This window comes from Capsicum annuum, chromosome 11, assembly GCF_002878395.1.
Source record: "Capsicum annuum cultivar UCD-10X-F1 chromosome 11, UCD10Xv1.1, whole genome shotgun sequence".
Taxonomy (NCBI): domain Eukaryota; kingdom Viridiplantae; phylum Streptophyta; class Magnoliopsida; order Solanales; family Solanaceae; genus Capsicum; species Capsicum annuum.
The window spans coordinates 57,133,893-57,148,799 of record NC_061121.1 but is presented as its reverse complement, the minus strand read 5'-3'; positions in this window follow the sequence as shown (position 1 = coordinate 57,148,799).

Below are 14,907 nucleotides of genomic sequence, written 5' to 3'. Positions count from 1 at the left end.
AAAAATAGATGAATTAGTTGAGAAAAAGTGAAAATTGCAACTTTTTGTGGATTATATACCAAAAATATAGCTACTATGTGTACTCTGTACTTTCTATTTACCCTTTTAGCTTTTCCTCAACACTCATTATTTTAATGTGATCAGCATATTCAGTCAAATAAAATGGCTTGTTCCTTCCCTAATGCATATATTTGTTATAGAATAATGTTGACAGTTCCAATTACGATTGCCTCAGTTGAAAGAAGTTTTTCAAAATTAAAATTGATAAAGTCTTACTGAAGATATCAATAATATCTCAAGAGAGATTGAATGAATTGATATATGTGTATGTTTGTATACATATATATAGATATAGATATAGATATAGATATAGATATAGATATAGGTATAGATATAGATATAGATATTTATTGAAATGTCACATAAAATTGATATGTTTCAAAATTCAATTGACATATACATTGTAGGTTGAAAAAGAATTATTAGAAAGTATTGACTATAAAAATATTATTAATGATTTTGCATCTCAAAAATCTAGAAAATAAATTATATATATATGCCCCTCTTTAGAGTGTCGTCTTTGGCCCCCGATATGGTCGAGACTCCCTTGACTTAAAGGGTGTTAGTTGTTGTTAGGAAGTCTTTTAGGATAAGTGTTACTTCCACTGCAAGAGTTATAAAACATCTCATGAATCAAGACACGGTGTAGTATGTTAACTCTTACTTGTAGGGTGTAACTTATTTTTTAAAAGTTCTTGAACTATGTCTTGCCTTTATGGAAAGATTTACACAGCATCTCATAAATCAAAACACAAAGTGGTAGTTTCAACTTTTTCCCATAGGGCATAACTTATTATTTTTAAAAGCTCTTGAGCTAAGTCTTGTTAGGCAACACTTATAGAGTATCTCATAAATCTAGACGCAATGTTGTAGTGTCAACTCTTGCCCATGGGGCTTAACTTATTTTTTAAAAGTACTTGGATTAGGTATTGTCTCTAAGTCAAGAGTTATAGAATATCTCACAAATCAAAATACAATGTGGTATCGTAAACTCTTTTATATGGGGCGTAACTTATTATTTGAAAGTCCTTGGACTAAGTCTTGCCTCTAAGGCAAGAGTTACAGAACATATTATAAATCAAATTACAATGTGGTAGTGTCAATTCTTGCCCATGGGGCATAGCTTGTTATTAGAAAGTCCTCGGGCTATGTCTTACCTTTAATGTAAAAGTTATTGAACATCTCATAAATTTAGACACAGTGTGGTAGTGTTAGCTCTTGCCCATAGGGTATAACTTGTTGTAATTTGAAAGTCCTTGAGCTAAGTCTTGTCTGTAAGACAAGAGTTATAGAGTATCTTACAAATAAAAATATAATGTGGTAGTGTCCACTTTTTCATGGGGTGTAACTTATTTTTTGAAAGTCCTTAGGCTAAGTCTTGCTTCTAAGACAAGAGTTATAGAGCATCTCATAAATCAAGACACAATGTGATAGTGCCAACTCTTGACCATGGGGCGTAACTTGTTGTTTAAAAGTCCTCGGATTAAGTCTTACCTTTATGGAAAGAGTTGTAGAACATCTCATAAATCATGAAACAATGTGGTAGTGTCAACTCTTGTCCATGGGGAATAACTTGTTCATTTAGCAAGCTAAGTCTTGCCTCTAAGGCAAGAATTATAAAATTTCTCATAAATTAAAACACAATATGGTAGTGTCAACTCTTGCCCGTGGGTCATAACTTATTCCTTTGGCAACCTAAGTCTTGCCTCTAAGGCAAGATTTATAGAATTTCTCATAAATCAAAACACAATATGGTGGTATCAACTCTTACCCATGAGGCGTAACTTGTTATTTGAAAGGAATCAAAGAAAAGGAAAAAACAAAAACTGGGAAAACACAAAAAATAAAGAAACAAACAAAAAAATAAAGAAACAAACAAAAGAATAAAGAAAAATAAAGAATGATGAAATTTAAAAAATAATAAAAATAATCAAATAAAAAAAAGAGGAAAAATAGAAGTTGAGGGGAGAAAGGAAAAAAATAAAGGCTGAGAAAAACAAAAAAAAAAAGACAAAAAAAATAAAGGTTAGGAAAATTTTAAAAAAAATCAAATGAAAATAAAAAAGATAAAAATATATTAAAAAAATAAAAGTTGAGAAGAGAATAGGAAAAAAAATAGGTGAAGGTTGAGCTTTTTTTTTTTTGTTATCAAAAAAGAATAAGAAAATAAAAATCAAAGAAAAACTAAAAAAGGGAAAAAAAAAGTTGTGTTACAAATGTATTTACATTATAGTGAATGTTATTAAGAATAGAGTTAAGATATATTTGATATCTATTAGATATAAAGTATCTATCTTTTAGAGAGAAACTAGGGGTATTTTTCCTATAAATAGAGGGGCTTTGTTCATTGTATCCTCAATCTTATGATCTGTCACTCCTCAAGAGAAATAAGAATTACTCTCTATTCTCTTTATTCTTGTTCTTATTTTCTTTATATTTCATAACACGTTATCAGCACGAGTCTCTAGTTTTTTTTTTTAAATAAGGTCATAGTACACGTCGTTCCAAAGATATCGACAAAGGCATACTTGTTGCCTTATTTCTATGCGCAAAGGATAAAATCTTTTTCATAAAGTAATATGCAGGTGCTATTTCTTTTGAAATTAATAACCTTGATAAATCTGATTATTTGTGGATATTTGAACAAAAGGTATGTGGTGTTTTTTTTTTGTTTCTTATATTTCAAATATACAAGTTGCATAATGTATTATGTCAATTCAAGTTGCCCTTTTGTACATATACAGATTCCATTAATTTATTTATTTGGTTTGCCTTTATGTTTTAAGAAAAGCCAACTTATGTTATATTCTATGGACTTCGACAATATATCTTTAAATATATATTTGACCTATTATACTCTTGATTAATGATAAGACGGTAAATTTAGTTTCATCGAACAAAGAGTAAGACATCGGATTCGGGTTACAGTAAACCACCTTCTCTGCTTGAGGTTCTACTCCTTCTAATTGAACACATACTACAAGTTCTTATTATCTAAATAGATGTCTACATACACTCTATATAGGATAATAGCACCAAATCTTCAAAGCAAAGACCATAACCGCCAACTCTAGATTGTGAGTCGGGTAGTTCCTCTCATGAACCTTAAGCTGCCAAGAATCATAGGCCACAACATTACTATGTTGCATCAAAACACAACTCAGTCCCACATAGGATGCATCATAAAACACAATAAAACCATCAGTACCCTCTGGCAGCTACAAAATTGGTACAGAAGTCAACTTATCCTTTAACTTTTCAAAGTTACCCTCATAAGCATCGAACTATAAAAACTTTACCTTTTTCTGAGTCAACCTCATCAATGAAGCAGCAATAGATGAGAAACTCTTCATAAACCTCCTATAATACCCAGCCAAGCCCAAGAAGCTCCTAATGTCGGTTGGAGTCATGGGTCTAGGCTATTTCTTAACTACCTCAACTTTTGGTGGATCACCATGATCCCACACTAGAAACGACATGCCCAAGAAAAGTCACAGCATTCAGCAAAACCTCACACCTAGGAAATTTTGCATATAGATTCTGATCCTTAAGTCTATACAACACAATTCGGAGGTGATTAGTATGATCCTCCTCAGTCTTAGAATACACCAAGATGTCATCAATAGAAATAATAATAAAAAAATCCAAAAACTATCTCAAACTCGATTCATAAGATCCATAAAAGTAGTCAGAGCATTAGTCAATCAAAATGACATCACAAAAAACTCATAGTGACCATAACGGGTTTGAAAAGCAATATTGGGAATATCAACATCCCCAATTTTGATTGATGATAACCTAAATGAATATCAATCTTAGAAAAGCATCTAGTACCTTGAAACTGATCAAAAAGGTCATCAATCCTAGGAAGAGGGTACTTATTCTTTACTGCCACCTTATTCAGCTGACAATAATCTATACAAATCCGACAATACATATCTTTCTTACGCACGAAAAGCAGAGGATCATCACAGTGAGAAACACTAGAACGAATGAACCCTTTATGAAAAAGATCTTTTGATTTCTTCTTTAGCTCCTTTAATTCAGTTGGAGCCATTCTATAAGGAGGAATAGAAATAGGATGAGTATCCGGTAGAAAATCAATCCCAAAATCTTTTTCCCTATTGGGAGAAATTCCAAGAAGATTATTGGGAAACACTTGAAAAAACTCGTTAACAATGGGGACAGATTACAAAAAGGATCTTTAGAGTTAGAATATTTAACCTAAATTAGATGATACATACACCCTTTTGAAATAAATTTCTGACCTCTAAGATAAGAAATAAACCTTCCTTTGGCACTACGGAACTCCCCTTCCATTATAATATCGACTTATTAGAGAATTAGAAATTGATCTTTCGGGTCCTACAATCAAGAGAAACATAGCACGAGTGAAGCCAATCCATCCCCAATATAACATCGAAATCCACCATATCTAATTCTTTCAAGTCCACCAATGCCTCTCTATAAGATATAGACACCACACAAACCCTATAGATTTTTCTAGCAACTATAGAATCACCTATTGAAGTAGACATAGAAGAGGAGTTAAAAATAATTTCAGGGCCAAAACCAAAATTTGCAGTCTCATAAGGGCTCACATAAGAAAGGGTAGAATCCAGATCAAGAAAATAATAAACATCACAGGAGAAAAGCTATAACATACCAGTAACAATATCTATAGATGCCTCAGATTCCTAAAGAGTGGCAAGAGAATAGAGGAAATTTTGGCTAGTGTCGGTATTAGAAGTATCACCTTTTGGTATAGGAGCTGAAGATTTGGAAACTAGAACCTTATTAGACCTAATGGCAACCTTGTATGAAGAACAATCTCTCTACATGTGACCCAACTGACCATAATTGTAACATGAATTCCTCCCCTTATTATAATAATAATGATAAAGCTTCCCATGAAATCAACAACGAAGGTAAGGTGGGGCTGACAAGCTCCACAAGCCAGTGACTAGGCAATTTGTGCTTAGGACCACTACTAGCTAGAGAACAATGATCATCTAAAGGCTTAGGATAGGGAGCACTAGCAGATGAATATGAATTGCCCTAGTTTTTCTTCTCGGTTCACTGTCTATCATCTCTCCCACTATTTTACTAACCCTCACCCTGCTTTGAATATCTAAACTTCTTATTCTGCCTTTCTCCAATCTCTTTCTATTTCTTCTTCTTATCCTCTACCTGCTGCATATAAATCATAATTCTAGAGATATCCATATCATTGTTCAACATTGCAGCCTTACACTCTAATACCAAGTTGCGAGATAACCCATAAGCAAATTTCCTAATTTTTTATCTCTAGCTAGATACCAACACTAGAGAAAAAAGAGAGTTACTGAAATTTCAAATCATACTCTTTCACACTCATCTTGCCTTGCTTCAGATTCACAAACTCCTCAGTCTTAGCATTCCTCAGTTTCTGAGGAATGAAATAATCAAGATAGGCACCTGAAAACTCATCCCATAATGCCAAATCAATATTATTACCTCTCAACTTCTCCCATTTCTCATACCTATGTTAAGCTATATCTTTTAGCCGATATGCAACAAACTCTTTACCTTCAGAATCGGTAGCATGTATCACTCTGAAAATCTTCTCTATCGCATCTATAAACCCTTGAGGATCCTCCATAACCTTAGATCCTATAAAGTTTAGGGATTCAACCCCATGAACTGTACGACCCTAATGCCTTAGATGAAGGAGTAATAAAATTGCCAATCGAGTAAGAAAATGAATACATCGACTGAACTCCGCATTAGAAATTTCCCCTAGAGGCATCTAATCATAAGCATCACCACCCCTCAAAGCCTGAGAAAGACTAGTGGAACTCTTAGTGGAGCAACACAATTAGGAGCAAGGATCCTAGACCTAGTCTTCACTCCATACATGGGGCGATACCGCGATAACTATTGAAACTTCAAGGCATACTTCTTGACTAACCTCTTTCCTTGATTTAGATCACAAACTCTTTCGCTTTTGCTTCACTCAGCTCTTGAGGAAATAAGCAGTCTAGAAAAGCACTAGAGAAATTATACCACAGGGCTGAATCAGCATCATCACCCCTTGATTGCTCCCATTCTTCATACCATTGTTATGCTACATCTTTCAGTTAGAAGGTAGTAAATTCCACACCCTCCACATTAGTAGCATGCATAACATGGAATATCTTTTCTATCTCATTAATAAAACCTTAAGGATCCTTCTCAACCCTAATACTAGTAAACAAAGAAAAACTCAACAACATAAACTGGCTAACCCTTGTGGCCTCAAAAGTGGGAGTAACAGAACCACCATGCTCAACCTGAGAAGCTACCAACTGAGCCAACAAATGGTTGAACTGTTGAAACTTAGTATTTGTCACATCAGCCTGACGAGCTCAAAAAGGACTGGAAGGGACTGGTGGAACTCTAAGAGAGAAATCAGGAACTGGACCCCTAGATTAGGTTTAGACCCCATAAGTAGAGTTCATCCCATTAGCATTATCCCCAAGTGGGATAGAGGAGTTTCTAGGAGCTTCAGATTGTTGGAGAGGCAAGATCTGAAAGGCAAACAAATAGGAATTAGATGAAATTAAGGACCTTAGACTCTATATCTTGAAAATAAAACACAATAAAGAGAAACATTCCTAAATTCCTTAATAATATCCCCCTTATGAGTGTGGTGTGCTACATACCCTTAAAAGAGACTCTACTCAACACGATTTTGTCAGACACCCAATTAACCATGAACCTAGGGCTTTGATACCAATCTGATATAACCTAAACCAGGGCCTAGTCATGTTGGGCATCTCAAATCCAATCGGGACCAAAGATGTCCAATCTTTTTCTATTTTATTCTTCTTATTCTCTACCTACTGCATATAAACCATAAGTCTGGAGATGTCCATACTATTGTTCAACATTGCAACCTTACACTATAATACCAAGTCACGAGATAACCCAGTAGAAAATTTCCTAATTTTAGATCTCTAGCTAGACACTAACTCTAGAGAAAAAAGAGACAGTTGCTGAAATTTCAAATCATACTCTTTCACACTCATCTTGTCTTGCTTCAGATTCACAAAGTCCTCAGCCATAGCTTTCCTCAGCTTCTGAGGAATGAAATAATCATGAAAGGCACCTAAAAACTCATCCCATAATGCTGACTTAATATTATTACCTCTCAACTTCTCCAGCTCCTCATACCTCTGATAAGCTATATCTTTTAGCGAATATGCAACAAACTCTACTCCTTCAGGATCAGTAGTATGCATCATTCTAAAAATCTTCTCTATCTTATCTATAAACCCTTAAGGATCCTCTATAACCTTAGAGCCTGTAAAGGTTGGGGGATTCCACCCTATAAATTATACATCCCTAGTGACATCAGATAAGGAGCAACAAAATCAACACGATCTAACTGATGAGACTGAGATGTCACTAATTGAGTAAGCAAATGAATATATCAAATGAAATATGCATTAGAGATATCATTGTACTATGTATGTGAGATACTTTCCTAGTTGTATTTATGCATTTAATCTAGAACTTGCCCGATTAGTTTTGTTTAAGTTGTAGGATAGTCGGTTAGGACAGGATCATAGGTTATTTTTTATTTAGTCCATTCTTAGCCTATAGAAATATTCAAATTTTAATAAGTATCCCTTGATCCCTGATTTGAGCTTACATAAACCTATTTTTTTATTCTTACCTTTCACCTTTCCGGTTTAGTTACAATGAACCTATTTTGGCCCTGGACCTTTTTGAACATTGTGCACCTTAACTCAGACAATTGCCTAAGTAGAAGATCTCTATCATAAGGGTGCATAGTTAAAAAATAGGTATAGAAGGTTTGATTAAGAGAAGAGAAAGTAAGGTTAGGTGTGGTAAAAATTATAAAATACAAAAGAGAAAGTGAAAAATAAAGAAAAAAAAGAATAAAGAAAACTGCACCCAACCTGGATGAGCGACAAAAGAGAAAAGGGTGAAATAAGGGAGAAATAAAAGAGAAAAAGGTGGTTGAAAAGTGGACCCCAAAGGTAATTGTAGTGTCAAGAAGGTTTATTTACTAAGTCCTAAATATACCATACCAGCCGCCACACCTATAGTACAAGTCAAATAAAGACCTAAAATGATCCTAGTCTGACTGTTCAAAAAACTAAGGTAAAGAAAACAAGGTCAAGCCTATGGTATTTTATGCATATTGATTGGAACTTCTTTTATAAGTCTGAGTGTCTCGTTATCATCCTCGCATTAACATGCATAATCATACTATGAGAGTGGTACTTTTTTATTATAAGGGTACATGGGTTTTGTTACTAGTTGCTTATCTGTCCGGGTAGTGTAGTAGTATATTCGCTTGATTATTTGTTAGTAATATAATATCATGGCTTGATTCATTTGTGTCGCATTGGTGTGCTACATAGATCCACACAGTTGATTTTGAAAAGATTGAAAATAAGAGAGGGTAGAGAATTTTGAGATTAAATTGAATTGATTGCCCTAGGTGCCTTTTGTTTTCTTAGTTAAGCATCATATTATTTTTTTATTATGTTATTTACCTGAGGACATGAAAACATTATAAGTTGAGAATGTTGATATGCCATGTTTTCATGCAACTTTTAATACTTAAAACTATGAAAATAAGCAAGTAGTTAGGTCATTTTGTTAGATATGATGTGTGTTTGTGTTGCAGGAAAACAAGGTTGGAAGTGAAGTAGAATAAAATAAGATAAAAAGATTTAACAAGTGAAGTCATTACCTGGACTACGAGTTATTGGGTGACTAAATGACTTATTGTCTAAGTCGTCAAGTGAATAGTAGAGAAATGTGAGTTGAAGAATAAAGAGGATATTTGCTATGACTCATAAGATTTGACTATGAGTCGTATGTAGGATCGTTCTGAGAAAAATTTAGCCAAAGTTCAACAAGTATACAAGTTAATGCCTAGTGGAGACAAGGTTGGTAACAAGCTGTAAGGCCTGACTATGACTTATTGTGAAAACTATTCTGAGTATTTGGAGATAGGACACTGAAAGCAAAAAAATAACTAGAGTGACAATGAATTCAGCCAATGACTCATATGGAGACGTGATGAGTTGTCTAAGTGTAAAAGGAAGATAGTGAAGCTCACAACAAGTCATCGTCCGTCCGGATGACTCGTTGTCTGAGGCATAGCCACTGCGAACCTTATTTTCCTATTTTGTTTTTCTTAATATTTTTAGGTTATGTTGAGAAACTATAAATACCCCTTTGATGTTTTGTATTAGTTTACACACTCCTTGCATGCACAGATCGCATGCACAGATCTATATTGATTGAGTGCATGCACAGATTTATATTGATTTTGAGATTTGACTTTTGATCTTGGATTCCATTATTCTTGGTTTTTATGGTTGATTATTAATTTGAGAGTTTAGGTTTTGCTCTTAAATTAATATGAGATTATTCTTATGTTTTCTTTTTATGAATTCAATTGTTGTTCTTACAAACATGAGCAGCAAAACAACCTAATTAGGGTTGTGGGAACCCATGCAGAATAAAAAAGTAGAAAAAGTGCAAAGTCATTCTTTATCAGTGTTTATACATATATTGTGATCTTCTTTGCATTGATTGATTTCTTACTACTGTAGAAATTAATAACTTGAATGTATTCAATACTTACTCCACAATAGAGGTAAAGATTAGAAAAAGAGGATCATAAAAGTAATTTGAGGTTGCCAACCCTCTTCTAATTATCTTGACACCCAAAAAGACATAGTTAATAAAGGATTCAAGATAAGGGTTAGTAAGGAAACACTCTGAGACTCACAAGGAGAAGGGTAAAATTTACCAACGGCATTCACAAGATGATTGGTGATTCATTTCTTGTATGATTCTGTATGCTAAGCATTGAGATAGATTAAAGGAGCACGATAAGTCTATGAAGTTAGGAAGCCAGGGGAATACATTCCTAGTATTCATCTCATATCGATTTCTACCTGAGGATATCAAGACTTGTTACTACTTTACTATTTTCTACAAAATCCCCCAATTACTTTTCTACACTTTTCGACCACTTTACCAAGTTCGTGAGAGATATTCAGTATATTGTATGTGGATTAACCCCAACCTTCATTTGGATTCTTTATTTGACAGTGATTATGTTTTACTTTATTGGACGTATAATTTAGGAAACATCAAGTCTCATGGATCTAGATATTTTATCCATCCATGTGTGATTAAGGTGTGTCATAATTTAAAGAATCTTAACTAGTGGGGTGGTATAAAGAAGGATATGTCATATTTGGTAGCCCGTTGATTATGTTATCAAAATATAAAGGTTGAGCATTAGAGATTAGGTGGTTTTCTTCAGTGTTTTCCCATTCCTGAGTGAAAGTAGGAGCAGATCACTATGGATTTCATTATTGGGTTGCTTCGTACTTCCTGAGGTTTTGACAGTATTTGGGTCATCATAGATCGCTTGACAAAATCAGCCTATTTTATTCCTATTTAGATGTCTTTTACTGCAGAAAGGTTATCCCATACCTATATTTATGAGATAGTTTATCTTCATGAGGTACCCATATCTAATATTTCATATAGAGGTTCAACGTTCTCTTTTAGCTTTTGGTGGACTTTTTAATAGGATTTAGGTACTCCAGTTGACATTGGTATGACTTTTCACCTTTGTACAGATGGTCATTTAGAGCAGACAATCTAGGTTTTGAAAGATATGCTCCTTGCATGTGCTACGGATTTTTGGGGTAAGTAGGAGTATTATTTTGCTTTTGTGGAATTTTCTTATAGTTATAGCTACAATTCGAGTATAGATATTGATAACGCTCAACTTACACATTAATTTAGTGCAAGACAGTCATCGTCAATATATTTACCCAACTTTAGAATTGAGGTCGAATCCAGAGGGAACAATGTGAGTGGCAATTAACTAATTTGAAACTAAAGTTATAAGTTGAATTCAAACAACTGATACAAAAAGATAAAATGGGGGTTTTCAACAAATCTTAAGGTTGTAACTTGCTTCAGAACTCAAAGCCAAAATTTTAGTAGTTCGAATCAATGATAAATAAAAACTAGGATTGTGATCACTATGATTACTAATCCCCATTAAATAATAATTTTAGCATTGGGTTCTCATGACTTGCGGGAAACACCAAATTATCAGTTTCGACAGTCCATCTAAGTGTTTCTCAACCTACTTAGATGTTGAACTCCCTAATTCTCTCGAACTTAGGAAATCATTCTATTCATACTGATTTTATCTCAAGTTGATCAATCTTGTTACATCATTAATCATTAGATGACAGCTTAACCTTCCCAAATCCTTGTTGATAATTCGCTGCCTTTAGTTTATGTCTTAGTTTGAGCAAATCAACATAAGGAAGGATTTATTATTTGCAACCAATAAATAACAATCATAACAAAGGACTTATCAAGATGTCCCCACAATAACTCAAACCCTAACCAACTATTAAATCCATGTAGGAATAATCATAGATCCCATAACCCTAGTTGTGGGTTTTAGTGCCACGTAAAAAAGAAAGAGATATCAACAATTATATTCATCATTCAAAGTAATTAAACTTACAAAATATGAAATATGAAGTTGATTCTCTTCTAAGTTCAAGAGAAAATTCCCACAACCAAATAAAAGAGTTGAAAATTGAATTCTATGTTTTTAGCCCCAAAAAGAAAAGTAAAACCCCTCGGAATATGTTCCAAATGTTCTAAGATGATCAAGATAATGAATGAAACCCTAAAAGATGCTATTCATATACTTCAGACTAATTATGAAAACAAAATCATAGATCATAGCTTTTTTCTCGGACAGATGATGTCGTGGGTGATGGCTTATCAAAAGTCTGCTGACTTATCAGGAATGTCATCAGCTCCTCTTCACTTTTTACAATCTCTACCTTAGCATAAAGATGAGGCATGACGGCTTATCATACCTTTGACAACTTATCATGGATGTCGTCACATCTTTACTTTAATTTCTCAAGGACTGCTCAAGCCTGACGAAGAGCCTGATGGACTATCACAGATGTCGTCAAGAATTCCAACTGAAGCTCATTCTTTGTCTAAGGCTGACGGCAACTCTGATATCTTATCACAATGCTGACAACTTATCAGACAAGTCGTTAGTTATATGATACGCCCAAATTACACCTCTCTTATGAGAGAGTAAGCGGTCGTTGTCAAATATATAACCCAACTAGGTTGGGGTCGAATCCCACAGGGAATATGCTGCTAATTAAGTTGTATATAGATTAGTTAACTTTTAATCATTTGATTCCGTAAAATAAATAAAGGGATTTGATTCATTTTACAAATTAATGGTTTCAGTTTAACAAGATGAAATATTTGTAGTAGTATTCAAATTCAGAGCAATAGCAAGCTAGGGTTATGTCCACCTTATAGTTTTCAATACTTTCTAACTATGGACGTTACGAATTCATACATGCATTGTGTTTACAGAGAAACGTATGGTATTTAGTAACATAATCCTAGTGTTTCTCAACCATCAAGGACTAATTCACTTTAGTTCTCTCGAATCAAAAGCGTTTACCAAAAAGAATACGAAATCTCCAAGTAGTTAATCCTGCTAAGGCATTAACTTATGAAATAGCAGTTGGTAATCTTATTTTCTTGTCACTACTCTCTTTCCCGAACAACAACCTTTCTTTCGAATAAGTTGCGTTTTAAGGCATATCCTTTATGTTTGCAACCACGAGAATTCAAAATAAGCGAAGAGAATATGATATAAACAAGTCAATGCATAATGAATTCAAAACCCAAAGTAATAGATTGTATGCTACAAGGCTTCCATAACCCTAACAAATAAACTTAGCTACTCATGAATAAAACGAAAATCATCATAAATATATTCATCATACCAAAAACTATTAGACGATCTTGGTGTGCGAATGGTGAAAGTAAGAGAGAAGAAACGTTTTTCTCTCTCGCCAACCTAAGCCGCTATTCTCCTATCTTTGAATAATATAGAATAATTGAATAATGAATAAAAATTCAGCATTTAACCCTTTTAATAATCTTTTCTCTCATAATTGCCTTCTAAGTCCCTGAACTAATTATAAATGACAAACTAGTCTAGGACATATTTTCTAGGCACCACATTTGGTCCAAATTGCTGTTCTCTCTTGTGTCATATGCCATTTTGCATTTCATAGTCCCATAATGTCTTCATCTACCTTATTAATGCCTGAAATCATGCTAATCACATCGGTTAGCTCAATTACATAGAAGTAGAGTAACAACATAAGAAACTAGGCACTTTGTTCTCTAAACATAGATAAAATATGGATAAATTATGGTGCTTAGGCATATAAATACACCCAATATCATTATACTTCCCTCTCTACTTACTCAGAAATCAACTTTTTTACTTCCATTATTGTTGGTTCTCTTGTATCATGACTTTTACTGTAATATCTAACAGAAAACAATCAAAAATGACAAATATTGCTTAAGACTTTGCAATTATTCTTAGTTAAAAGCCTTAAATGTGTTAGCATCAGCTCACACATCAGATATGGCCCTTCCGAGGCATTGTATAGTAGTCATTGTTGGTCTTCTATTGGTTGGTTTTAGACTTTTGAGGTTTGACCCCGTAGTACTAACTTGCTTCGCAAGTATTTGGATACAGTTCGGGTGATCAAGGATAGGCTTTGGGCATCTCATAGTAGGAAAAGAGTTTTGCAGACCGTATGCTTCATACCGTAAAGTTTGGTATTGGTGATAGGGTCTTCCTTTGTTTGTCTCCCATGAAGGGCATGACATATTTTAGGAAGTAGGAAAATCATAGTCCAATGATGAGATTTGGGAAGTGGGTAAATCTTATACCTATGTATATTGGACCATTTGAGATTCTTTAGGTAGTTGGGGAGGTTTCTTATGAGTTGGACTTACCTTTAGGATTTTTAATAATTTATTTAATTTTTTATGTATCTATGCTTCAATGCTATATTCTATATGAGTTTCATGTGATTCGTGGGGACTCGGTTCAGTTGGACGAGATGTTCACCTTTGTTGAGGAGCCAGTGTCTATTTTAGCTAAGGATGTTAGACGGTTGCATTCTCGAAACATTTCTGTCATAATGATTCAATGGAGACACCATTCTATTGACAAGGTAACTTAGGAGGTCAAGTCTAACATGTATAGTATTTACCTTCATATCTTTATCGATTTAGGTATTTTCTTGCTTTCAATTTAAGGACGAACTAGATTTTTAGTAGTATATATTGTAATGAACTTAGTGTGTGCATTTTCCACTTCAATGTTGCTTGATCATTTTGCCCTCCTTTATAGTTGCTTCATATTTATATTGAGGTTTGGGAATGGTTGGTACAGTTCTTGAGGCGTAACTTGTTATTTGAAAGGAATTAAAGAATAGGAAAAAAAACTAGGCAAAAACAAAAAATCAAGAAAAAAACAAAAAATTAAAAAAAAATAAAGATTGATGAAATTTAAAAAATAATAAAAATAATCAAAGGAAAAAAAAGAGAAAAAAGTAGAAAAATAGAAGTTGAGGGGAGAAAAGAAAAAAAATAAAGGTTGAGAAAAACAAACAAAAAAGACAAAAAAATAAAGGTTAGGAAAATTTTAAAAAAATAAAATAAAGAAAAAATATAAAAATATATTAAAAACATAGAAGTTGAGAGGAGAATAGAAAAAAAAATAGGTGAAGGTTGAGCTTTTTGTGGCTTATCAAAAAAGAATAAGAAAATAAAAATCAAAGAAAAATTAAAAAAAAGGAAAAAAAAATAAAGTTATGTTATAAATGTATTTACATTATAGTGAATGTCTATCAAGAATAGAGATAAGATCTATTTGATATC